Source organism: Talpa occidentalis, unplaced genomic scaffold, assembly GCF_014898055.3.
Source record: "Talpa occidentalis isolate TD23 unplaced genomic scaffold, MPIMG_talOcc4v2.1 talOcc4.6, whole genome shotgun sequence".
Classification (NCBI taxonomy): Eukaryota; Metazoa; Chordata; class Mammalia; order Eulipotyphla; family Talpidae; genus Talpa; species Talpa occidentalis.
The window spans coordinates 6434046-6460989 of NW_023604972.1; the positions used below are offsets into that span (position 1 = coordinate 6434046).

The 26944-nt window shown below is 50.5% G+C and overlaps 1 protein-coding gene across 1 annotated transcript in view; it reads left to right on the forward strand.

Annotated features, from left to right (window-relative positions):
* The window catches only part of LOC119261103 (ADP-ribosyl cyclase/cyclic ADP-ribose hydrolase 1-like), a 102953-nt gene that overhangs the window by 16830 nt on the left and 59179 nt on the right, over positions 1-26944 (forward strand). The window lies entirely within an intron of this gene.

Here is a 26944-nt window from a genome sequence, read left to right on the forward strand (position 1 = left end):
GCTCATTCTTCCCTATCTGTCCCGTCACCCTTTTCCGGGCAGGGTCGGGAACCCAGAATCTCCAAACCTGCCTGCTTTCAATAGGCTCTGCCATCTGCCCTATCAAGACAAAACATGCAGAAGACCTGTCATGGAAAGGAACTTGGAAACAATTAGTGGCAACAAAAGGAGGGAGAGAATAGAGTTTCCAAACCAGCCCCCGCAGATACCCGTCCCCCCCAGGGTAAAAGCCCAGCCAGACAGGGTTGGCCCAAGCAGGCGATGAGGCCAGAGAGCCGGCCCCCAGCCTATGGCTCTCCTGGTGGGGCCCATAGGAAGGGGCAGAAGGGGCTGGCAGGTCTGGAAGAAAAGGAGCAAAATCCAAAAGCCAAGTCAAGAAAAGGCTGCCATGGTCAACCTCCCCACGGGTCTGTCCCACGTCTTGGCGCTTCAAGTGTCTCCTTCCCTGTCCCCCAAGTCCCTGGTCTGGTCCAAGGCTGAGAAGTAGGGCGGCTTTTTGGCCTGTGTCTCTGCTCCACATGCCTCCTCCAGTTCTCCCTCCTGATGGCTCCTCCCTCTCCCAGGCTCTCCAGCTGCTCCTCTTGCTGGGCTCCGCCCTTCTCTGGGGGAGCAGGGAACTGAGCCCTCCCTGTTGTGTGGATGCTTTTCCCCCTCTTTCCCTGAGTCTATTCTCTGGGGGACCCCGGCCACCACACTGTGAGGACGGGGGATCCACGCTTCAAGCCTCTGTGCCATTGGCCTTGGAATGGGCTAGAGACAGACCCTAGTGTTCAGAAGCCCGTGGGTGCTGGTCGCTGTTCTAAGGCTCCTTCTCTGCCTTTAGCTCAATCAGCCTGGATCTCATGTGATTGATACCGGAATTGTCAGCCTAGTCTCCCAGCCAGGAACAGATCCCAGGCTGCAGGGGCAATGATGAGCCCCAGCTGCTAGACCCCCACGGGTGGTGTCTCACGAAGCCGCAGCAGGAACTTCGCAGACGCTCAGGCAAGCAAGCGAGAAGAGGCAGGTTTGTTTAGAGAAGAAAAAAGTTTATTGAGGAGAAAAGAGCAGAAATAAAGTGGGACTCCCAGGCAGGGAACCAGGCCTGGAGGGCAAGGAAGCCAAAGTGGAGTCCTGTCTCAGGGAATACAGACCTTCTTTCCCCTCTTATTCTAAAGCTCCACCAGTCTCTTTGTGATTGGTTAGTTCTCGGCGTCTCACCTAATTTGCTGCTGATGGGGGATCTTCACATTCCTTATCTAACAGGTTTCCCATTCCCCATTTGTTACATCTTTATCTTTATGGCCCAGTCCTCTGGATGGGCATCCCTGCTTTGAAGTTAAACAGCTGCCCTTTTAAGTTGTCCATAAATTAAACCAGTCTCTATTTCTCCATCTCTGCCTCCCTACCACCTGAAGGAAGGCAGGGCAGAGTTAACAATGTTGTCCTTGGTCCCAGGATGTTTGTTTTTCCAGGTGGAATTGGTTACATTCCCTTGGTTGTCCTTATCTCTGAAGCCTCCCTAAATTCTTCAGAGGTCACCTTCCTGCACTGTCCCTGAAACTGCCTAATAACCCTAGCTTGCCCTGTGTCTCATGGAACCCCCTTGCTCCCCCTCTAACCTCCTCCACTTGCCAGCCCCTCCCTCTGGCCCTGGTGCTTTGTTTTCTTGTTTTTATGGAAATGAGAGTCACTCACCAGCTAGATCCCCCTGGGGCTGCTCTGTGCAGAGGAGGTGAGGTCCTCCTGCTCCTGCCTTCTCCAAGTCTGGAAACACTGCCCCTTCTCAGGCTTTGGCTCCATTCTCTCAAGAAGCTCCTGAGGAGAAGAGAGCAGGTCATCAACAGATAACTTGGGCTCCTCATCTCAGGGTGCTGCTTTTGCTGTCCTTGCTCATCAGTTGGCGTTCAAGCCGGGAGCTGTGACGACGTGTGAGAGCCAGGAGGTCATTTTTATCCTCGCACAAAGGGAGTTTGTCATCAAACTCCCTTCAAAGTGTTTACTTCTCATTTTATTTCTCACTCCTGACTTGGCCCTTCTCTGTGTTGTCAGGAGATGGGGTGGGTGCTGCGGGGCCCATGGGTTCTTTAGTTACTAATGAAGGGGTTTTTTCATTGGCAAATTAACCAGACCCTTTCCTGAGCTGCCTCTTGATCTCCATTTTTGTTTTCCTGTCACAGGGAGACATTTCTTGAATGTCTGAAAAATCGTGGGGTTTCACAAAGCAAATCTGTATTATGGGGCAGTGGCGTGATCGGATTAATCGTTGCACTCTTGCTGTCCATCAACCTGCCTGACTCGGGAGCCACACTGGTGGGGAGCTGAGGATTTGAGGGGAGCCCCTGTCATTTCAACACTGGAAAAGACCTTTCTCTCCAGTCTTAACATAGCTTTTGTTCTGATGTCTGATGTCGTAATGTTCAAGAGAAATCATTGAATAATATTAAAAAGAAAATGTTATCCTGAATTATTTCATTTTAACTCTTATGGAGGGTTTACGTTGGGTATCTGTGGGCAGCCTCCTTTATAAAAATGAGCACATTTTTCAGTATGGTGCATATTGGTGCTGTCAAGTCAAGGAAGACAAACACCCAAGCTTTCCAGAAAGTGTCACATTCCACATGAACGGCCTTGTGTCAGGGTCCATTTTGAACCTTTAGGATCTATTGATAGTCAGACTATAAATGCCACGATCATGGTCATGTGGGAAAAGTCGTGTGTGAGCTTCCCAGTGCTTGGTGCTCTGCACAGTGAGGCTGATGTTATTATCCTCCATGTGTTACATGAGAAAATGGAAGTGCAGAGAGATTCTATCATTAGCCTAATGTCGTACTTTAGTTCAAGGTAGAGGATGATTTTGAACTCGGGTCTGCGGGACTCCAAAGCACATGTGCTCTCTGTTTGAGGACTAAACCACAAAACTTAACGTGCCTTTTGTTTTCCACCAGTAAGCGCCTGTGAGGTCAAATACAATAAAATCTGGAATGTGATTTTTCTGAATGACTTGAAAACGTACGTTTCCTCCTCCATTCCGCAGGGCGCATGTTCTGCTTGGCAGTGCGTGTGTGTGCCTGACCCTGCAGGTGAAGCTTCTCCCTTCTTTCTTGATCAGTCTAGTTTGGGGACTGTCAGCATTTTCCACTCATTGAAAGAAACCCATCTTCAGATTTTTACATTGGATTTTAATCTTCTCTGTATCAGCAGAGGTATAGAAATTCATCCTAGTTCCTTGGGGTTTCTTTATTCATCTGACTGCAATGGAAGCTTAAACCATGGATTTTTTGTCAGTTTTTTTCTTTTCTAACACATACATTTGCTTCAATAAAGTTTTCTCTGAGTGCTCCAGTGCCTAAGTTTTAATATGTCTTTTCATTATCATTCAGTTAAAAATATTTTCTAATTTTGTTATTGAAAAACGAGTTGCTTAATTTCAAAATTGGAGATTTTCTTGGTTTTAAAAGCAGATGCGTTGAATGAAGATTTGACAAATAAATTGGTACTCCCTGGAATAACAGCTTGGATTATTAAGAATTGCACACCTTTTGGAGTCAGGTACTTCTGAGTTCCTATTTTGGGGTCACTCTATGACCGGGAGAGGGTTACCTGCTGCCCCTGAGCTCGAGCTTCCCTGCCCCCCAAGTGAGAACTATAATAATCCCATGGCAGTGTGGTGGGGACGACAAAGATGGCAGCAGTGAACAGTCTAGCACAGTCGGTCAAGTTCGGCTCCTTTCGCCTGGCCCTGACTGGCCCTCATGCTCCCTGCAGGAGCCTTTCCTCTCCCCCACTGTGCTCTTCTCTCCAGAGCACTGCTGTGGACTTTCATCTTGTCTGGGTTTGAGGACGGGTGCTTGAACCGGTCCAATTAAGATTCAGACTTCCAGGCCTCCCCGGTGGTGCAGCGATTGAGCGCTGGGTTGCGAAGCTGCCCGCATCCTCTGCAGTGCCGGTTCGATCCCCGGCTGCTCCCCGGCCACCGAGGAGGGTCCCGCATGGCGCGCAGACCTCTCCTGCCGCCCGCTGCTCCCCTCAGCAGTGTCCTTCGGTCCTTCTGCCTGCTCTGCTCCCCGCTCTGGCTCTGGTGAATTCTCTCACCCTCCCGCGCTTCTGACTGTACCCAGTGCATGTATAAACAAACAAAAAAATAAATAAATAAATAAATAAATCTTTAAAAAAAAAAAATTCAGACTTCCCAGTTAACCCACCCTTGGAATGTTTCTTTCTATTCTTTTTTTTTTAAGATTTATTTATTTATGCATCCAAGAACAAGACCCCCAACAGGCCAAAGGTGTGGGGGGAGAGGACTCACCAGAGACAGAGCCGGGAGCAGAGCAGGGGATGTACTGAAATACACTGCTGAGGGGACAGGCGAGGGCTGCCGCGCCATGGGGGTCAGCTTTTCTTCAGGGGACACAATGGAGAGGCTCACTGGACTGGTGATGAGGGTCACAGGAGGGAACAGCGCAGAATGAGAACCAGAAGGAAGGATTCCACAAGCTCCCACCCTGCATGTGAGAACCACGCTCACCTGCTTCCTCTCACCCTCCATGAACCCGAAGTGCAGCTTGGCCAGCAGAGATGATCTCCTCCAGCGAACTGCAGCAGCCCCAAGTCTTCGGCATTCCTCATGAAGCAGCCCCTCCAGATCTCCCTGGCATGGAACCCACTTCCAGCAAGCACCCCCCTCCCGAACACTGTGCTCAGAACTCCCGTTGCTGCTTCCACCCTGATTCATCATCTTCCCTGGTCATCCTTGGCGTCCACCCCCGTCAGCCCCCTGGAGGGACATCCTCTTCACGGATCCTCTCTACAGTCTCCAGCTCCAGATCCTTCCCTGCCCTGTGCTAATCAGCTTGTCAGCAGAAAGCACACGGGGCCCTGAAGATCCATGAAAGAGACTTTAAAGGGGGCCATTTCCAAAGACCTGGGCAGGGTTCATGGGACAGTCAGGGCTGCAGCGCCCAGCGGGGAGCAGCAGGGGGCGCTGTTCCCACTGCAGGCCTGTGTTACTGGGGTCTGGGATGGCTGGGGTCTCTGGAGAGGGGCCACCTGCCAAGAGTGGTTGTGGGGAGGAAACAGTCACTGCTCACATCTGAGCCTGGAAGAGAGGGTCAGGAGTGACCCAGCACCTGATTCTGGATAACACTGGACACCCCCCTGCTGCCGTGATAGTTTCAGGACCTGCCCAAGCCCCACTCTTTCTTCCTACTCCACCCCCCTTATTACCAGTGTCTCCTATTGGCACAACCCAACCAGGTGCCAGAGGGCGGGGAGCCTACAGCAGACAGCTATGGGGAGCAGTCCTCAACTTCTTAGTCTCCTGCTCTTTGCAAATTCTCAGGACTTTGGCATCGGACTCACAACTGCCTTTGGAATCTGAGATCTATTTTATCAGCACATCTCTATTGAAAGGGCAAGTTTACCCTTTTATTGCACATGCCTTTTATTGCACGTGTCTGTTACCGCTTTCTAGCTCTAAGTATTTCCAACAGAGGAGTTTAATGGATGGATTTATTGTGCTCATAGTAAAAGCGGTCAAGAAGTCAGATGGGGACAGGAGAAGACCAACAGTGGTGTATTGTTTTCAAAACTTTGCTGATTAGCACAGTAATCCTTTTGCTCTGCACCATTTGCTCTGTGGACAGGGAATCTGAGCAGGCTCCTGTGGAATGGCTCCTTCTGCCCCCCTGTGGTCTCAGGTGGGGCTACTCACCTGGGGCTGGAGGATTCAAGATGGCCTCACTCATGTGTCTGGTGCCCTAACAGAATGGCTCAATCATCTGGGGGAATGGCTGGGGTGACTGGGTCTCCCTCTTCTCGTGATGTTGGCTGGGATCACTCATAGGCAGGGAACCCAAGTTTTCCCCTAGATTTGCCTCTTCTGTCTACACCGATGGCCTGGACTTTCCATAGTTGTCTGATCCCCTCTAAGCAGAAACAGAATCTATTGAGGGTCTAAGGTCCCAGCCCAGAGACCCGACTATCACCCTGACTGTGTCTGTCTTTCAACACAAGCCACAGCCCAGTGCTGATCAGGCTTGGGAATTGGCTCCATCTTTTGGGAAGTGGGACATGATGGTCCTCTCTACAGATGCTCTACCCCAAAATCCAGTGGGTCAGCCTCATCTTCTCCTGCTGTTGAAGCCCTGCAGAGTACCCCGGGCTATCTAGGGCAGGGCAGGGTCTTGAAGGGGAGAAGGGATAGTGAGAGAAAAAGGAATGAAGTAGAACTGAAAAGTAATTTGACAGATTTGCCCTGTTAACCCTGGGAATGCAAACAGCCACAACTCCCTCTCTCCAGCACTATCTGTCCCTGCAAACAGCATCAATCAGCCAAGAAATTGCCTGATGAAATCCATTCGTGTCCTTAGTGCTCTTCTGAGACAACACTGGGTGACCTTTGGCAATTTAACAGTTTGGGAAAGAGCAGAAAGCTACCTGCCACACTGGTTCAACTTCTGAGGGGTCAGGGACACTTGACAGTTTTTTTTTTTTAAAGATTTATTTATTTATGCACACAAGAGCTGGGGTCCAGGCTGGAGATACAGGAGGTGAAAGGATTCATCAGAGACAGAGTGAGGAAGAGAACAGGCAGACTGACTAAGAAGCACACTGCTGAGGGGAGCAGCAGGTGAGTCAGGAAAGGTCCACTGCACCAGGTGGGTTGCTCCCTGGCCAATGGGAATTTAACTTGTGCTGAGTGGCTGCAGACAGCTTCATAGGTTGCATCTTAACCCTTGCGCCACCAGGGAGGCCAGACACTTGACTCTTTGAATCCACTCTACAGGTTGATCCTGACCTGTCCTGCTTCCCCTGAGGGAGGCCTCTGCTTTGACGCTTTCGCTTTGGCTACCACAGTGTCCTAAGTAGTGTGGTTTTTCACATGTTTTGGGTTCCCACAATTCAGGTGAAATGAGGAAGCTGAGACTCAATGAAGCTGAGCTCTCTGCCCACATCCGAGAGCAGGATAAGGGTGGTCCTCATCCCTCTCTTTCCAGACTCTGCAGAGCCTCACACCATCTCGAGCTTTCAGAAGTGTAGACCTTGAAAGCTGAAGGGAGGCCACCGGCACAGGCCCTCTGCGTCACAGATTAGCCACCAGAAGCACAGCCAGGTCAAGGTCTGCCCAGTCATCCAGCCCCACTGGGTAAGACAACCTCAGGGCTGGAGCCCAGGATTTCTGGTTCCCAGGCCATTGCCCTTAACTCGATTCCCTGAGGTGAGAACCTGACATGTGTGATTATTACTGTCTGCTTGAGGGGAGCAGGGAGGGAGGTGACAAGAAGCATATGAGCTTGAGGTACCAGAAAGGAAGAGAAAAGGCCCCACCCAGCTTTCACTTACAGTTTGTCCTCAGCCAGGGTTCCTTGGGCTAATCCCCCAGAAGCCCCGGCCCAGGGCCTCTCTTCGTCCCGTTCCGGGGAACACAGTGTCCGCTGCCTCTGGGTTGCCGGGTGACCAGTCAGGTCTCAGAGTCCCTCAAAGCACACTGGTCCTTGACTCAATCAGATGCTGCTTTTTCAGTTCCAAGGAAAAGAATATGTGTTATTTAAAAAAAAATTGCTTTTTAAAAATGTAAAAGTAATAGTGGCTACTAGGAAAATTGAAACAATACAGAAAGATTCAGAAGGCAATAAATGTCCTTATCTCTATGCAAAGTAGTAGACTCTTCTCTCTATGTTCATAGACATTTTCATATTTCAGCTCTTGGGGCTCTGTTTGAAGGAGGAACAATCAAGGGCAGAATAGATTCTACCTTTTGTTGATAAAAAAGGAGCAGCTGGTTATTTTACCCACGAAATGGATTTATTTGTGAAGAGCAGAAGTATCTGGGAAACGCAGGCCATGGTGGAACATTGGCCAATCCAGAGAGGCAAAGGAAAGAAGCTTTTCTAGAGGAGAGGATGGAACTTGGGGGCTGTTCCAGATGAAAGTCCCTGGGAGGAGAGCGAGAGTCCAGGGGGTGGCAGCTTGTCCCTGGACGGGCTTCGGAGCTTCTGGTTGGTGGGATAGTGACTGGGCAGGATGAGTCTGTCTTTGTCCTTCCATTTGGAAGGCTGGGGATGTGCTCCTGCTGTTGGGTGTGCAGTGAAGCGTCTCTCCAAGGTGGCTGTGCTAACGTGACAGAGCTCACGCTGCAGGCCTCCCCGCTCTGACTTTAGCTGAGGATCCTTGAGTCTGTCACTGGCTCTGCTCACAGTGAAGAGACTGCAGTGATTTTCCGCGCCATCAGTCTCGTGTCTGGGGAGCACGGGTCGGGGTGTGATGGGGGTTCGTTCCTGGTCTCTGTGCTTGTGTTTGAAAAACTGAAAATGGCAAAACGAAAAAACAAGCCAAACAAACAAAGAAAACAACAAAAACAAAACGAACCAGCAACGGCTCCAGGTGAGGGTGGCGGCTGCTCTGATGCCCTCACACACCCCAACGCCTGTGGTGAAAGCTCTGGTGACTTGCGGGGGCCCGCTAACCATGAGGGAGCTTTGCTGTGGGCCTGGCAGTTCTCAGAGCTTCCCTGTCATGACTCCTTCAGCCACACTTTGCAATTGACAAGTTCATGGTACCACTTCCTCATTTTCAGGTGGGAAGCCTCGCTGGGCTAGAGCAGAAGAACTCACCGAGATGCACATGGAGGAGAACATGGAGCCGGGACTCAAGCTCTGAGAAGTGGCTGGAACTTGTGCTCTCACCACCGTGCAGGTCCCCCTCACCCTCTGCCTGCGGGAAGGGACCTGGGCCGGCTGAGTGGTGCCTGTCCTGCTTCTCAGCTGCCCCCCTGGCTGCTCATGTGTCTGTCTCTGCTCATCACGGCCCATGACAGCAGCTCCTCTTGTTTTCACACATCGCTGCAGTTCCCCTCTCTTCACAAAGGCGTGGGGGAGGTGACTGCCCAGGACCAGAGGCACCGTTGCCCGTTTATAACTATGCTGAGGGGTTTCAGTGTCCTCCTGGGGCGTGGGGAATCTTGATGATGAAGAATCTTGACAAGGGTGATGCGTGACCATGTTTGTGCCTCAACCATGCACTCATTCAACACATAGAGCTGTGTTCCTGTGGGTCCTCAGCACTGGAGCGTGTGCCAGGACCACTCCCGGGACAGACAGAAGCCCATGCCTAGTGGGGCTGCATCCAGCAGGTGCAGAAGATGAGGAATAAAAGGCTTCGACGAGAAGGGGATGGTATTTATTTTATTTATTTTATTTAAATTTATTTATTTATTTATACAAGCACTGGGTACAGTCAGAAGCGCGGGAGGGTGAGAGAATTCACCAGAGCCAGAGCGGGGAGCAGAGCAGGAAGAAGGACCGAAGGACACTGCTGAGGGGAGCAGCAGGAGGCAGGAGAGGTCTGCGCGCCATGCGGGACCCTCCTCCGGAGGCCGGGGAGCAGCCGGGGATCGAACCAGCACCGCAGAGGCCGCGGGCAGCATCGCACCCAGTGCTCAACCGCTGCGCCACCGAAGGCCCTGGGATGGTATTTAAGAAGGCGACAGCTGTTGGAGAAAAAGGCAGCTGGAAGGTCTTGGGCCGGGGTTGTGTTTCAGTGGGGCTGTCCGGCAAGGGAACACAGAGGTAACGTTTGAGCAAAGAAGTGAAGGAGTGGAGGGATCCATTCCTGCCAGGATCTGTGAAAAGTACAATTTGGGCAGAAGGAGCAGCAGAAGCAAAGGCCCTGGGGAGGCCACATGTGGGGAACAGCAAGGCCCTGGGTCTATGGGAGGAAGGGAGGAGTCGAGGCTGGGTCTTGCGGGTCAGTGCACAGAATCCCCTGAACGAGATGGACAGCCCTCGGGCAGAGCCTGCTCCCCACAGCGCACTGATGCCCCAGACTCTGGCTGAAGCTGTAAGTCAAAGACAAGTCACCAGGAAGGTGGAGGACGACCCTGTCAGAGCGTTGTGTGCCACGGGCCACTGTCCGTGCTATCACGTCTTTGATGTAATGTTGTATTCAATGCACACCCCACTCCTCTAAGACACTGGGGCACTCATGAGCCTGCTGTTGTCTAAGTGTGACTGTCTCTGGGCTCAGGTACATCTAGGAGATGAGCTGGGGTAGCCCACTGGTGGGTGAGGTTTCTGGAAACTGGGAAGATCACAAAGGTTTATCATCATTTCCATCGTGGAGATGAGTCGTGTGTGAGTCGCATGCACACGTGTGTAGAGAGCGCACATCCTGGTTGGTTCATGCCAGTGTAACAGGGTGGTCCCCAGGAAAGGGGGAGGTTCCCTGCCCACCCAAGGGAGGGTGGAGCTGAGCAGGAAGAGGAGAAGCAGAAGAGACTGAGGAAGGAAGCAGGATGGAGCCAGGAGACCTGGAGGAGGCGCACGGAGCCTAGAGACACGTAAGAAACTGCGCTTGTTTTTTGGTCGTGGACTGGTGACACAGATGTGGGTGAGACCCGTGGGGAGGTGACAATGGCAGCTTTTATCTTGATGTTGATTTTGCTCTTTTCCTTCCGGGCTTGTCCGGTTGTTTGTGACCCTTTGCTGTGGGTCCCCACTGGAAGATGCTTTAGACTTGTGGCAGGCTTTGGGGCCTTGTTCTGGGCCGATCCCATATGGATGGACTTTTACCCACGAGGGGATGGGTAACTTTGGGTGCTTCATTTAGAAACTAGACTCTTTGCCTTACCTGTATTGTTTCCTAGTTTAATTAAAGTTCCTTCCCATTAAAGTCTCCTATGTTTTGTGTTGATGCGGCGGATGGCAGAACCCATTTAGAATAGGCAGGTTTGCAGGTTTTTTGGCTGCCCCTCTCCCTGTCCTATAACACCAGTACCAGTGGGGATCATTTGTCCCTGTGAACACATTAAGAGCATCCCGTCTGTTCGGGAAGAGAGGACCTGAACATGGAGCAGGGGCGCAGAGTGAGAGGACCCAGCTGTCGAGAGACCCGGCCTGGCACAGCAGGAGAGTGCTGGTGAGGGTCACCAAGGCCTCAGGGTCCCTGCCTTGCAGACAGGCACAGCCCATCAGGCAGAGCCTTAGCAGGGAGGCCTTGAAACCAAGAAGCCTTGATCTTGGAGTTCCCAGTTTCCAGAGTTTGAAGAAAGAAATCCCTGTTCTTTATAAGAGATCCTGTCTGGCATTTGTTTGCACAACCTTGGATGGACTGTAAGAGGAAATAACCCATTGCACTCAGTTTCCTCCCTGCAGGGGACCTGCGGGGGCACCTTGGGGCAGAGACCAGTGGGGAGGGATGGAGCATCTGAAGGGCAAGTGGGCGCTGTCTAGCCTGCAACCTCTTCCATACAGGTCACCCGTGGGCATTGAGCAGGAAAGGGAGATCCTGAGGGAGCACAGGGCTCTGGGCAGCCTTTGTGTGCACAGACAGGACACCCCTGGGGGGACCCATGAAACAAGGAGGCCAAGGTTCTTGGGAGGAGTGTTCTGCAAAACAAGCAGAAGATTCAAGAGCCTCTGAAATGGAGATTTTGGGAATTTGAAGACTCCATTGTGAGCTGTGGCTTAAGTGGACCCTGGGGATGGTGTGTATCTTGGGAATACACCTGACTTCCCAAACACTGTCCCTCAGGCAGGCATCAAGCCGGCAGCGCTGCTCCCCGAGGCAGGGTGAATGTCTGCACTTCTGTCACTGGACTCTGTTCTCAGGCCCTTGTGGTTGCTGCTGAGGGGTCCGCGCCTAGAGGAAGGAAGCCATCAACTCAGTGTGGTTTTCAAGAAACAACACAGGCTGTAGCTGCACTCAATGAAATTTACCAAGTTCTCCTCTGAAGGGTGATGAGTGAGAAGTAACACCTGCCGCTTCAGGTTCCTGTTTATAATAGGTTCTAAGGACACATTTCTGTTTAAGAATTCGATTTGGTGATGTGCATGTCAATCCTGACAGGGCAATCCACCCACATGGCTCACCTGTTCTATTTCCTACCCTGCACTCTGAGAGTCACTTTCTCTGAGAAAATGCAAGCGCATGTCAGCAGGTGGTATTACTCCTGATCATTCAGTACACTGCACTTTGTGTCCCTGCCTGCCCTCACCCCACACATTTTGTATCACATATACAGCCTTCCCCTTTTCACCGCTGCATTTTATTGTACCAGAATTGTGTTGTCTTTTATTTAACCCATCCCCCTTTGGAAGATCATTTGGCTGGTTTGCAATCACATTCTCTTTTTCTTTTTTTAAGATTTATTTATTTATTTATACAAGCACTGGATACAGTCAGAAGCGTGGGAGGGTGAGAGAATTCACCAGAGCCAGAGCAGGGAGCAGAGCAGGCAGAAGGACTCAAGTACACTGCTGAGGGGAGCAGCAGGCGGCAGGAGAGGTCTGCGCGCTATGTGGGACCCTCCTCCAGTGGCCGGGGAGCAGCCGGGGATTGAACCGGCACTGCAGAGGCTGCGGGCAGCTTCGCAACCCAGCGCTCAACCGCTGCGCCACTGGGGAGGCCCGCAATCACATTCTCTTATAAACAACATTGCAAAGAGTAATGTGGTCTATCCTTTATGTGAGCAAGGATTTTGTAGGACAAATTCTATAATGAGTGAAAGAGTATATACAGTTGTGGTGCTGATGTGTTGATATATTGAGTCTTGGCTAGATCTCTGCATCTAACCATGAACAACAGCCTATTAACTCCAGGTGAAAAGTTCCAAAGGGGAAAATAGATGCAGAGGCATCCAGACAGAAACTTCCATCAGTGGAGAGTGAGGTCCCCCAAGGATCCGTGTCCCTGAGTGTCATGTGAGCTGGGTGCAGGCTCCAGAGTGCTGTGAGAATCCAGTTTGAGAAAATTCTAGCCATCTGGTTATTACTGCAGATAAACACCCCACCTCACTTCTGAAGGAATTATTTTCTTCATTTTTCCCAAAGACTCCAGCTTTTCATTCCAGCAGCCCAAAGGCTTCTGAATTCCTTAGCTGGAGCAAGTGCCCTGCTAATTGATAGAGGCTCTAGGACTCCAAAGGCAGTGTCTAGAAATGCCTTCATTCATTGCAAAGGAACTATAGCTTCAAATTACACGGTGAGTGCACAAAAATCAACTCAAAATGGGTAAAAGAACTGGATCAGTAACATCTTTAAAAACTCATCACCCATGGACAAATTCCTACAACTCTACAATCACCCAAAGCTAGATAAAGAAGAAATAGAACACCTAAACAGAACAATTACAAGCAGCGAAATTGAAATGGTAATCAAAAACCTCCCAAAAACAAAAGCCCAGGACCTGATGGATTTACAAATGAATTCTACCAAACAGAGACGAATTAGTGCCTATCCTTCACAAACTCTTCCAAAAAATTGAGAAGGAAGGGACAATACCAAACACCTTCTATGAAGCCAACATTATACTAATACCAAAACCGAACAAGGACAACACAAAAAGGAAAACTACAGGCCAATCTCCCTAATGAACACTGATGCAAAAATCCTCAATAAATTTTAGCTATCAGAATCCAACAGTGTATCCATAAGATAATTCACCACGACCAAGTAGGATTCATTCCAGGGAAGCAAGGATGGTTTAACATCTGAAAATCAATCAACGTTATCCAACACATCAACAAAAAGAAATATAAAACCATAGGATAATATCAATAGATGCTGAGAAAGCTTTCGACAAAGTGCAACACCATTCATGATAAAAGCCCTTGAAATTCTGGGATACAAGGAACATACCTCAACATCATAAAGGCCATCTATGACAAGCCAACAGCCAGTATCATTCTCAATGGTGAAAAGCTGAAAGCAATTCCATTAGATCTGGAACAAGACAAGGATGTCCACTCTCACCACTGCTTTTCAATATAATACTGGAAGTCCTAGCCAGAGCAATAAGACAAGAGAAAGACATCCAAGGAATCCAAATAGGAAAAGAAGAAGTCAAACTATCACCATTTGCAGATGATATGATATTATACATAGAGAACCCCAAAAACTCCACAGAAAAACTAATTCAACTCATCAATCAGTTCAGCAAAGTGGCAGGATACAAAATCAACACGCAAAAGTCAGTAGCCTTCCTATACACAAACAAAAAATCTGAAGAAGAAGAAATCAAAAAACCATCCCTTTGTTATTGAACAAAAAAAATCAAGGGAATATAATCTAACAAAAGAGGTAAAGGACCTATACAAAGAAAACTATAAAAACTGTTAAAGAAATAGAAGAAGACACAAAGAAATGGAAAGACATCCCCTGCTCATGGATTGGAAGAATAAACATTATTAAAATGGCCATCCTTCCAAAAGCAATATACAGATTCAATGCTATTCCAATCAAAATTTCAATGTCATTCGTCAAAGAAATAGAACAATTATTGATGAAATTCATATGGAATCACAAAAAAACCCCGAATAGCCAAAGCTCTCCTGAAAAAAAAAGAAGGGAATGGAGGCATCACACTCCCAGACTTCAAACTATACTACAAAGCCATAATCATCAAAATGCATGGTATTGGAACAAGAACAGACATACAGACCAATGGAATCGAATAGAAAATCCAGAAATAAACCCACAGATTTATGGTCAACTAATCTTTGACAAAGGAGCAAAGACTATGCATTGGAGCAAAGAAAGTTTGTTCAATAAATGGTGCTGGGAAAACTGGGTCGCTACATTGCAAAGAATGAAGCTTGACCACTACCTCACACCATACACAAAAATCAACTCATAATGGATTAAAGAACTAGACATAAGACCTGAAACCATAAAATATATAGAAGGAAACATAGGCGAAACACTACGTGATTTGCACATCAAAGACATCTTTACAGACACATCACCCAAGCAGTGATAGTAAAGGCAAGATAAACAGCTGGGACTACATCAAATTAAAGAGCTTCTGCACAGCAAAAGAGACAATAACAAAAACAAAGAGAAACCCCACCAACTGGGAGAACATTTTTGCACACAACACTAATGATATGATAAAGGACTGATCACAAAAATCTGCAAAGAGCTGATGAGACGCAACAACAACAGAAAATAATCCAGTCAAAAAATGGGCAGAAGAGCTAAAAAGAAACTTCTCTGAAGAGGAAATGCAAATGGCCAACAGGCATATGAAAAAATGTTCAACATCACTTGTCATCAGGGAAATGCAAATCAAACTACCATGAGATACCATCTTACACCAGTGAGAATGGCACATATTAAAAAAACTAGCAACAACAAATGTTTGGCGAGGGTGTGGAGAAAAAGGAACTCTTCTGCACTGTTGGTGGGAATGCAAACTGGTCCAACCTCTATGGAGAGCTGTGTGGAGATTTCTGGACCTACTAACATAGAGCTTCCATAGGATCCAGCAATTCCACTCCTAGGTATTTACCCAAAGGACACAGAAACATCAATTCCAAAGAACACCTGCACCCCTATGTTTATTAGCAGCACTATTTACAATAGCTAAGCTTTGGAAACAGCCCAAATGCCAAAAATAGATGACTGGATCAAGAAGATGTGGTCCATAAACACCATGGAATATTACTCAGCAATCAAAAAAGATAAACACATGCAATTTGCAGCAACATGGATGGAGCTGGAGGGATCATGCTCAGCGAAATAAGCTAGAAAGAAAAAGAAAAATACCGGATGGTCTCACTCATAGCAGGAATCTAGAAAACTTAAATAAGGGACCAGGAAAATGAATAACTACAAGAAACTGAAAATCAAAATCAACAAAAAATATGAACCAGAGACACTTTTTGGGGGTGGGGGCGGGAGAGGAGGGATTGGGGTCAGAATGGGGGGGGTTGCAATTGTATGGGGAATATAAAAATAAAATTTATTATTTAAAAAAAAAAATAAAAAGAAAAACCAAAGTGTTGTAGAGCGGTGTAACTTGGAAACCACGTTGGGCGCCAAACTGTTGTAGAGCAACCCGATACAAAACGGGGTGCCTGACTGTGGGTCCTCACCCGCGCGCTTAAAAGGACTTATCAATGCTCTACTGCAGGCACACGTGAAAGGTTAATAAAAGGTTTATTTACAAGGGAAGGGGAAATGAGGAAATGTACAGCTCAGGGAGAAAAGTGGGACAAAGTTTTAAATGAGTCCTACCCGATCCGCCGATCAGGAATCCCAAATGGCACTCTGAGAGCTGGCTGCCAGCCAGGAGCTGTGAAGCCAGGAGGCAAGCGATAGAGAACCAGCCCCCCAAGGCCCACGTGTTTGGTTTTTATATCCAACCTGGCTGCCCAACTCCACCCTCAGGTCCCAGCCACCCTCCCTTTGGTGGTGATGGGATTTGTCTTTCCCAATGTCTTGATGGCTTTAGTTGGAGTGGAGGAAGGGTCCAAAAGCCTGTATGGGATTAACTCAGGACATCATTTCCCCCTAACAAAAGCACTTACCACCATTCTAATAAACAATTCATTTTTGTAATTAAAAAAAAAAAGAACCAAAGCAAAGAAAGTCAAGGAAAAGATAAATGCCTGGGATTATATCAACTGAAAAGCTCTGCACAGCAAAAGAGACATTAACCAAACAAAGATTAGGAAAAAATGTTTGTGCTCCATGCAACTGATAAGGGACTCATCACAAGATCTACAAAGACTCACAGGACTCAACAAAAAAAAAAAAAAACCAAACAATCCAGTCAAGACATGGGCAGAGGAACTGAAAAAGACATTTCTCTAAAGAGGAAATTTAAATAGCAACAGGCATATGAAAAAATGTTGAACATCCTTATCATCAGGGAAAAGCAAATCAAAACCACATTGAGACACCACCTTACACCGGTAAGAATGGCACATATCAGAAAAAGAAACAACAACAAATGCTGGGGAGGATGTGGTGAGAAAGGAAATCTCCTGCATTGCTGGTGGGAGTGCAAACTGGCCCAGCCACTAGGGAGAGCTGTGTGGAGGTGCCTCAGCCTACTAAACATGGAGCTACCACATGACCCGGCAATTCCACCCCTAGGCATCTACCCAAAGGACACAAACACATTGATTCAAAAGAGCACCTGCAACCCTATTGCAGCACTATTTACAATAGGCAAAACCTGGAAACAACACAAATGCCCAAAAAGAGATGACTGGATCAGGAAGAGGTGGCATAGATACACAATGGAATATTATTCAGCCATCAAAAAGATAAACTCATGCCATTCGCAGCAAGGTGGATGGAGCTAGAAGAAATTATGCTCAGTGAAATAAGCCAGAAGGAGAAAGAAATTATCAGATGGTTTCACTTATAGCAAGAATATAGGGGAACCAAGTAAGATATCAGTGTAAAAAAATAATAACAGTACAAAACTCAACAAAACAAAACCAGACAATTATAAATCAGAGGCATCCTGCAGGGGAAGAGGCAGGAGAGGGATGAGAAGGAGGGAGGGAGGCTCACAGGGGACTGAGGTGATGGTGCTCGGGTGCCTTGGGGAAGGAAACTCTATGGGGACTACACCTGAGGGGGTGAGGGGAGCAAAAAATGAACAGTGATATGAAAAATACAAATTTTAAAAACCAAAGAAAAACAAAAACCCAAAATAAATTACACTAATTTTGTTTATAAAATGAGTAAACAAAAGTTACACTAATATTCCATTGTGTAACTTGATCTTTAGTTTGAGAATGGGTTTTGAAATAAAATATTTTATTTACAAGAACTACCAATAGGGTCTCCCCGGTGGTGCAAGGGGTTAAGACGCAACCTATGAAGCTGTCAGTAGCCACTGCAGCACGAGTGGATCCCCGGCCAGGGAGCTACCCTCATGGCACAGCAGACCTCTCCTGACTCTCCCGCTGCTCCCCTCAGCAGTGTATTTCAGCTGATCACCTCTTCTGTTTCCCACTCTGTCTCTGGTGATTCCTCTCAGCCCCACACCTCTGGCCTTTAGCCCGTTCTTGTATGCACAAATAAATAAATTTAGAAAATAAACAAAAAGAACCACCAAACAGCCATGAATTCCCAATGTTTTAGCTAATATACAAGGGGTGAGGGACTTAAGGGAGAGACACTAGAAGATCTGTTCTTTTAAAGGATTGTGAAGAGACGGATGTAACCCATCCTTGTGAAAGGCCCCAGGACAAGGACGGCCAAGCCCACAAACACCCAGCTGGCCAACAGGTTTTCTTTCTCATCCCCAATATTTTGATTTTCGTCATTGTGGTTTGTAGCTTCTAGTCTGTCTCACAAGGCAGGCGAAGGGTTAGCTGCCTTTGTAAAACCAAACTGCACTTGTATTTTGCAGAACAAGCCGCAGACAGGAAGTGACACCAGCTACTTTCTTGAGTTGAGTGGAGATGTGTCTTTGTGGCCCCATTTCAACATCCTGGTGAAAAAAAAAACACCCAAGGTGGTCCTTGCTGGTGGTGCAGGGGTTAGAGTCTTAGCACTCTCAAGCTATCACCAGCTACCATGGCCTGAGTTAGAGCCACGGCCAGGGAGCTACCCACATGGCGCAGCAAACCTCTCCTGACTCCCTGCTGCTCCCCTCAGCAGTGTATTTGGGTAGATTCGCCTGTTCTGCTCCCCACTCTGTCTCTGCTGAGTCCTCTCAAGCCCTGCACCTCTTACCAACACCCCAGTTCTTGTATGCAAAAATAAATAAATAATCTTAAAAAGATAAATCACCCAAGCAACCCAGTTCCCAGGTGCTGCAGTGGGCCAGGGACACGGACATGAGTGGAGGGTCTGAGCCTCCCATCCCGTGACAGCGGGCACCACAGGACGCTGCAATGACTTCTCAAGACAAGGACTGTGAGCTGTGGCTCCTGGGCCCTGCTGGCCACTGCCCGGGGAGCCCACACCTGTGCAGACATTGCTGCACCGCGCAGGCGCCCCAGCCAGCTGCAAGCACAGATACAGACATTTTGCTCAAGCCTGGGTTTGGACGGCATGGCAATGTTTTGCTACCAGCCCTGAGCAGGCTGTGCCAGGAACCAGCTGTGGACTGGGTATGGCCTTGGACAATACAGGCTCCCCCATAGCCTGAGTACCCCTAGCAGCCCCTGGGGCAGAGGCTAAAGTTGGGTCCATAAACAGTGCCTTGGATAACGGAGTAGGGGAGCACATGTAACCCGCCCAGGACTATTTTATTTTATTTTATTTTTTAAAGATTTATTTATTTAAGCATACAAGAACTGGGGTGCAAGCCACAGGTATGGGGGGGGGTGAGAGGATTCATCAGAGTGGGGAACAGAACAGGCAGATGGACTGAAAACACTGCTGAGGGGAGCAGCGGGTGAGTCAGGAGAGGTCTGCTGTGCCATGTGGGTCATATCCTGGTCTGGAATCGAACTTGAGCTGAGACTTAACCCCGAGGCCACCAGGGGCCCCTGCAGAAGACTTTTAGGGCAGTGAAATCACCCAGTATGATGCTGTAGTGAAGGACACATCTCATTGTATATTTGCCCAAACAAGGTACATTGGGGTGAACCCTCATGTAAACTGTGGGCTTGGGGTGATAATGAAGTGTCAATGGAGGTTCTTTTGTTGCAAAAAAATTCTGGATTCTAGCTTCCTGTCACAACTGTTGAAACCAAAAGACAAAGGACAGGGATTGAATCTTTAATACAGATTTTAATTAGATCAGCAAGCTAATCTCACATGGCTGAGCATCGTGCTCCAAGGACAACTGTCTCTAACCCCTCATCTGAGGCCTCCCTGGTGGCTTAAGGGGTAAAGACGCAACCTGTGGACCTGTCCGCAGCCTCTGTAGTATGAGTTCGATCCCTGGAAGGGAGCTATCCACATGGGCAGCAGACCTAACCTGTCTCTCCCGCTGCTCCCCTCAGCAGTGTGCTTTGGTCAATCTGCCTGTTCTGTTCCCGCTCTGTCTCTGGTGAATCTTCCAAACCCTCGCGCCTCTGGCTTGTACTCCAGCTCTGTATGCCTAAATGAATAAATCTTAAAAAAGAATCTTTATTCACCTCTCATCCCTGACAGACTACTTTGTAGTGAGTCAAACAAAGACAGTTAATTATATGTGAACAGCCTTGTTCCAGGCAGCTAACAACTTCTGGGAATTTTACGGCACCCCATCTTCCTGGCAGCTCCCCATCTGCTGGCATCTGGATTTAGAGCACTCGAGTCCTTCTGGGATGGTTCAGTCTCTAACCAAAATGGCATCCTCACCTGATCTCTTGGACTGGAAAGTTAACTGAGCGCAAGCAGGTCACAGGACACGTAGTGAGCACATGCAGATGCTCAAGGATGTTCGGCGCCTGCTCAGCCCCAGCCCCACCGCACTGATCCTCTCTCGTGAATGTTTGTGACAAGTGAATGGTCTGGGAGGTTGTGTGTGTCGGGGAGGAGCCCTACGGGAACTCTGCGCCTGATTTTTTGTTGTTGAAAGAAATAAAATTCATCTGAATTATTTTAGGATGTGGTTGGCTTTATCCGCAGTGTGTGAGCAGGTAGCGTCCCATCGAGAGAGCAGAAAGGTCCTGCAAGGAGTTGTACAAAATGAAAGATTGTCAGTGAGAAGAGGGTGGGATAAGGTCGTCGTTCAAGGTGACTTCCTTCCTTCCTCCTCCTGCTCCTTCTTCTGTTCTTGGTCTTCATTCAGACTCCTGGGATGTCTGCTGTGCGGCAGAATCCTAGGGTGGCCGGCGTGATCCGGAGGAACAAAACAACTCAGTTTCTGCTCTCCTGGAGCTCAAAGACCAGGGCGGAGGCCCACAAGACTCAAACACTTTCTGACATTTAAAAAAAAAAAAAAACAGCGACCATCAGAGTGGTGCTTGTTGGGGCCTGTGTTGGGGAAGACAGTGTCGGGATCAGCTGATCACAGTGATGAGATGAGCCAACTGACAGCAGCCCCAGGACAGGCCGCAGCATCTGACTCAGCACCCCCCACGGTGAGCGCGTGCAGCAGCATCCATCTTGTTAACAGAGTCTCCTGCTGTTTGGGAAGAACACACACATTTCTTCACTGCAGAGATTAAGATTTAATTTCTAATTTGTGAAAATAACGCAGACTGGCCCAACTTTGATCTAATCCACATTTTACCTGCTTCTCCCAGCAGCCTTGAAACCTCACGTTTGCTGCTTACGTCCTCGGGACATGTCAGTCACTCGTGCTGTCACTGGTGAGACATCTGGAGTTGCCACCTGCCAGCTACATGCAGAAGAGCCAGTTCACCCTGGGACACCTCAGGGCCTGTGACCACACGTGCAGCGCCCTCACGCACAGTAATAGGCAACACTTTGGGGCACTAAGTCCTAGAGGCCTGCCCACGGCCCTCTACCTGGGCCCTCCCAAACTTTGTGGGACTAGGGGGGTTTTCTTCACTATGTCTGGACATACAGGTATGACCTGGGAAGGTTGAAATAATAGCAACTAGGCAAGTAACCCTTCAATTCATTATTACTATTATTTGAAAGGACTGAATTCCTTTAGCTGCTGTGGGCCCAGCACCTAAAATAGCTCATGGAACACAGTCAGCGCTTACTAAATATTTGATGCACAAATGGATGAATAATGGAATGAAAGAAAAAATATTTGCGTTGAGGTGTGATCTCCATGCACAGTTTCCAGTGCCTCTGAGAGCATATCCCCCAGGCGCCCAGAGGCTGCAGGGCATGGTGCTTTGTTGGGATGGAGGCTGCTGCTTTGCCTGCCACCTGCAGACAGCCTGTCCCTAGGTCAGTGTGAGCAGCCTGCCCCAGGCCATTGCCCCATGGCCCCCAAGGAGTCCACTTCACGGCGTGTGGATGCCGGGACGCAGGACACATATGCTGACACTGGGACAGTTATGCCAATATTTAATATAATAACAAAGGTGGGGATCTAGTTAGTGAACCTTGAGTAGATAGTGGGTGGTGGAATAGTAGGATCATCTAAAAGAGGGGGTGGCGCCATCGGAGGCGACAAGCAGAGTCCTCACCATGTCTCACCAGGTGAAGAAAGCCAGGTGTGCAGTGGAGAATACAATACATTACGCTTTTGAGGAAACAGCGCAGGCTTTTCCCTCTGTGGTTAGCTATATAGATGGATGCTGCCTTTTTATGGATGTGGTGACAGAAAGTTGAGAACGTAAAAATATTAAAAAAATTGTTGACTTCTTCTGTTCGACCTTTACTCATGTATTTTATTAGATCGTCAAAAATAAATGTCGTGCATAGAAGGGGTTGCTGTTTGGCGCGTCTTGCTGTTCATTTTACATGCTAAGAAGTCCTAGCACTAGGTGGCTCAGTCCAATCAGGAGCAGGTGGCAAGTTTCACTACACTTTATGTGACTGGGGGCCGCACATGATACCCAAATAAAAGAAAGTTCACACTCAGGGCAAGGGAGTGGGGGTGGCAGCTGAGAGTTCAGGGAATGCAGTCCCAGGGAAAACCAACTTTTCTCATGCCATTTTCATATGATTTCATGTAGATCTGGGACTCTGAGAACAACTCTGTGAATCCAGTTTGGAAAGGGTGGACTAGTGTCATTCATGGATTCATTCAACAAACACTGATGGTCGTCCATGCGTCCCAGGATACTAGGAGAATAAACTTCAATTCCTGAGGGTGAAATACTCAGAGGATGTGCTCCAAGGCCGGGGGGTCCAGATCTGAGCCTGTGAGATCTGGATTGCCTGAGAGCAGGACATCCACTGACCTTTGTGTGATTCAGCCAGGTAAGTACGTAATTTGGAGATCTCATTCAGTTTGGGAGCTGCGTGGAGCCAGGAAAGGCCTGTCACGTGAAGGAGAGCAGAATAATAAGCAGGAGACACTGTGAGATCCAGTGTCAAGGCAGAGCCTGGGCTGGTGGGGACAGAGAGGCCAGGAGGGCTGGTTTTTGGGGGTTGGGGAGCCCCGTTCCATGGAGGCTGGTGGAGGAGTCAGGGGCTCACATGCTTGAGGGCCGCATCTAGAGCAAGTCTAAGGGGTGAGACCGTCCAAGGTTTGCCTACAAGGGTAAGAGAAGCCACCAGCCTCCCGCAGGGCAGAGGAATGATCGAGGAGGTGGGAGAGTGGATGGGGCAGGAATGATCAGGGAGTTCTTCCCCGGGGAGGAGAGGGACCTTCTCCAGACTCCGCTGGAGGAACTGGAGGGGATGACGTGGGTGTTTAATGAGTAATTTTCAGGCAGAGGGAACCAACGCCCAGATGGTCGTGTGTGATGGGGAGATGGCAGGGGCTGGAAGACTGGAAATTCCAGCCTGAATCACTGGGGATGCGGGTTTTTTACTGAAATTTGAAAGCCTGGGGAGGAGCCGGTGAAGCAGGGGATCCCCAGGCGAGTTCCGGGCAGTCTCTGCAGTGGACATGTTCTCTCTCTACTCTGGCACCCCCGGGACTCCCAGGTCCAGATTCCTCCTCTTCCGCTGCCCCCCTGCTCCTGCGCCCTTGCTGGCGTGTCTTCTCCTGGCGCCCTCTGAGGGCTGCTAGGATTCTCTCTTCTCCCAGAGCCCCTGTTGGCCCGGCTCTCCCGGGCCTTGTCCTCAGCTCGCCTCTCCACCAGCTCATGCTAAGGGCCTCAGGGACTCTCCAGGGACCTCTCTCCCGGGGTCCTGGCTGGGAAGGGGACTCCTCCTCTGCTCATTGGACTTGGAATAAAGGCCCAGCCGGGCTGAGTCTGAAGGCTCTTCTGTTTCTGCACACGCTCTTCCCGCTCTAGTTCTCCTCCTGCTGCGCACACCCCCCCTGCCAAACCTGCCGGTCTTGTGAGCAGGCCAGCACCGGCGATGTCCCGAATTCCACATGTTTATACCCTTGGGTGTCTCAAGTCTCCTCCTGGCATGTCATCGCGATCTCACCCGGAACACAGCCCAGATGACATGTTCTCCCCACGCCTTCCTCCCCCACTGTCTCTCTCCTCCCCGTCAGCCCAGGGCTGTGATGACAGCGTTGTCCTTCCTTTGCTCAGTGACTCAGGCCAAAAATTCTAGAGGACACGAATACAGGGAAACCCAGAATGGAAAGGACTGGGTACCCTCCAGAAGAGTTTTAAAATCCCCTTGCACATGCCAAAAAGTAAATGGCACAAATTCTCGATTCATTTTTGTCTCTTCTCTTTCTCACCATCCCTGTCTCCAACTCACCCACAAACCCATGGCTTCTCCTTTCAACCTGTCCGGAACCTCATTCCCTTTCTCGGGGCCTCCTTTGTGACTATGTTCCTGGTCAGGGTCTTCATCCCTGTCTCCAGCTTCCCTTCATCTCCTGCAACTTATTCCACCGCAGGGGCCAGAGTCATCCTTGAAGATGTGATGCCAGATGAGTCCCGCGGGGACCTTGAAAGGGTGAATAGTAACAGCCACAGCCCCAACCCTCCCTCCCCTGCAGATCCTGGGGTGACCTGCCTCTTGTTTGCCTCTGCATCTCTCTCCCCTTCTGCCTCCCTCCACCTGCCTCCCTGCTCTGGTGGCTCCTGCTGTCTCTGGGACTAGGAGAAAGTGGGTACTAGTCCCTCTGTTTGCAAAACTTTGGCCCAGGAAGTCCTGTGGCCTGAGCTGTCATTCTCCTGAGGTGTCTGTTGACATGTCACTTGTCCTTGGGCTCAGGCTCCTTGAGGGAGGAGAGGGGGGGCTGTCTGGGCAAAACCTCCTGACTGCCTGTTGATCCCTGCTGTTGTGCTTCCTGCATGCCTGACATTGTTCCCAGCACACCCGGTGGTCATAAAATCCCACCCCACCCCCAGCATCAGGGAGCAGGTAGGATAGCTGAAGATTCCAGGGGCTTCTCCCGTGCCAGGCGTGGAGCTGAGACCTCTGTGTAGAGGAATCAGCACATCCTCGTAGTGACCTGGTGCAGGAGGCCCTGCTGTCATCTGCTCCACTTCAGCCCAGAGGCCAAGTAACTAGCTCCAGTCACCAGGCAGTGGGAGGTCCAGCTGGGTTTGCACCTGGTCTTAGGTCTGAGGCCACTTGAGAGGAGGGGAAGGTTACAGGGAGTCTTTCTGGGGTGGTGAGGGGCACTGGCCACTGACAGGGGCTGTAGCCCATTCCTGGGCAGGCGGAGCCTTTATGGGCAGAGGCGCAGAGGCCGCCCTTGCAGTCCAGCCCAGGCTGTGGGGGCAGCACAGGGGCCCTGGGGACGCGGGCAGGGGATGTGTGGGGGCTAATCTGGGGTGAGGGTGGGCCTTTCTCCCTGGGGGGCATCGGGGTCCCTCTGCTCGGGAGTCTGGAGGCAGAGGGTGTTGTCAGCTCTGTCAAGTCCCTGACATCCGTGTTGGTTTGGCAGCTGCGGGCTGGGAGGGTGGGGGTGGGAAGTGACCCTAGAAAAGGCTGGGGAGCAGTGCGGAAGTGCAGTGTAGTCGCCCCAGGGCTGTCTCTCTCCCTCCTCTCCTGTTTGCTCCCCCCTCCTGCCGACTCTCCTGCAGCTGGCCCCCCCCACCGGGGTACCCAAGGCCAGTGCTATGAAGCCTGTCTGTGCGGGTGTCTCTGCAGGGGTGATCATCTTCTTCGTGGTGGTGACGCCAGGGTTAGTTTGGTCCTATGTTACACGCAGAGTTTCCGGATAAAATCCGGGGGCGATGCTCCAACTACTCCCTCCCCCGGATGCCCCGCTGAGGTAGGTGGCACCTCGGGCACCTCGAGCACCTCGGCGCAGCGCTGGGCTCGCGCGGGCACAAGGTGTGAATGGCCCCAAAGGAAGTATTTTGTGTCCCGGGGTCCGGGAGAAGCCGGGCCAGGCCGGGCGGCGGAGCGGGGTCCAGGCTGAGGACCCCGCGCCCCGGGAAGCCCCTGCGCCGGCCGCGCGCAGCCGCCGCCCCCGCGGGACCCGCCTCGGGGCCGGGCCGGGAGCAGCCCCGCGGGTCCCCGCACCCCCGGGCTCCGACCCCGCTGCGGGCGCGTCTCGGGGCGGGGGCCGCGGGGCTGCGTTCTCAGGGGGGTGAGCAAGCGCCCCCCGGGGCCCGCAGGGCCCGCCTGAAAGCGCAGGGAGGGCGCAGGGGACCCGGGGCGGGGCGCGGGGGGTGCGGTGGGGGGGGGGGCAGGGGCGCTGGATCGCGGAGGGGGTTTCCTCAGGAGCACAAACCAGCAACCCCATGGTTGGGCGCCCTGAAATCTGTGACCACCGGGAAACAGGGACACTTGAGACATCAGCCCCAGAACCTGGACAGACCCTGGAAGGAACAGCACCATGTGGCTCCAGGAAACTTCCAGAGGGTTCCTCATGACCCCCTCAGCGAGCTGCTCATCTGCCCCAGAGACCCTCCCGCTGGGCTGGTTTCCTTCCCAGGGCTTGTCTCCCCCAAAACCCTTTTTGAGGTGGTGCTGGCAGGGAACAAGCAGGGAGTGAAAGCTCCTGGGGGTTTCTCTGCTGTAACAGACCCCAGAGGTCTTACCTGCCCTTTTGGGCCTCCAGATTGTCCAGTCCTCACAGGTGTTTACTTGCAGGTAACTGAGGACTCCATGGAGGGAGGAAGCAGGGTGGGGTGTTCCTCCTGTCATCTTCAGAGTGTCCATTACATCCCGTGTCACCCAATGTAACAGTGAAGTAAAGGGAGTGGGGGGGGAGCAAAGCGTGTGCGGGAGAGAAATGCCTCTAGTTCAAAATGGTCAAGAGGCTGCAAAGACCAGTTCTCCAGGAGTCATTTCTAGAAACTGCCATCACCAGCCCCTCCCCTCCTCTGGGCCTCCTCAGCCTGGAGCCCCAGCTTGAGCTCCCCAGGGATTCCCCCTCTCAGGAGAGAGCCCCCAGCTGTGGATGGAGCCACATGCACCCAGACCCTGAGTCAAGGAGCGGCCCCTCCACTCTCACCTTATGTCAGCAGCTCACAGTGTGTGTTGTCCGTTCATCCTGCTCAGCTCGCACGGGCTGTGAGGGGAGCACCCACGGGGCGCGGGCGCCTCAGGAACCGCGGGGCGCTGTGATGGTGTCACGATGCCTGTTCGGAGGAAACAGTAATGAACACAGGGAACACCTGTGTCCCTGCCACGCGGTCAGCGGATGCGCAGCTGCATGTGTAGTGTTAGCAGCGAGAGCCTCTGTTGTGGGCTCTGAGATGGGTCAGCACCCAATGTACCCGCCATGTCGGAGATCCTTGCGCACAAGGGGGTGCTCTGAATAGTTATGCAGAGTCCAAGGCCTCCGGGAATCAGGTTCGCTTTCTCTGTGGCTG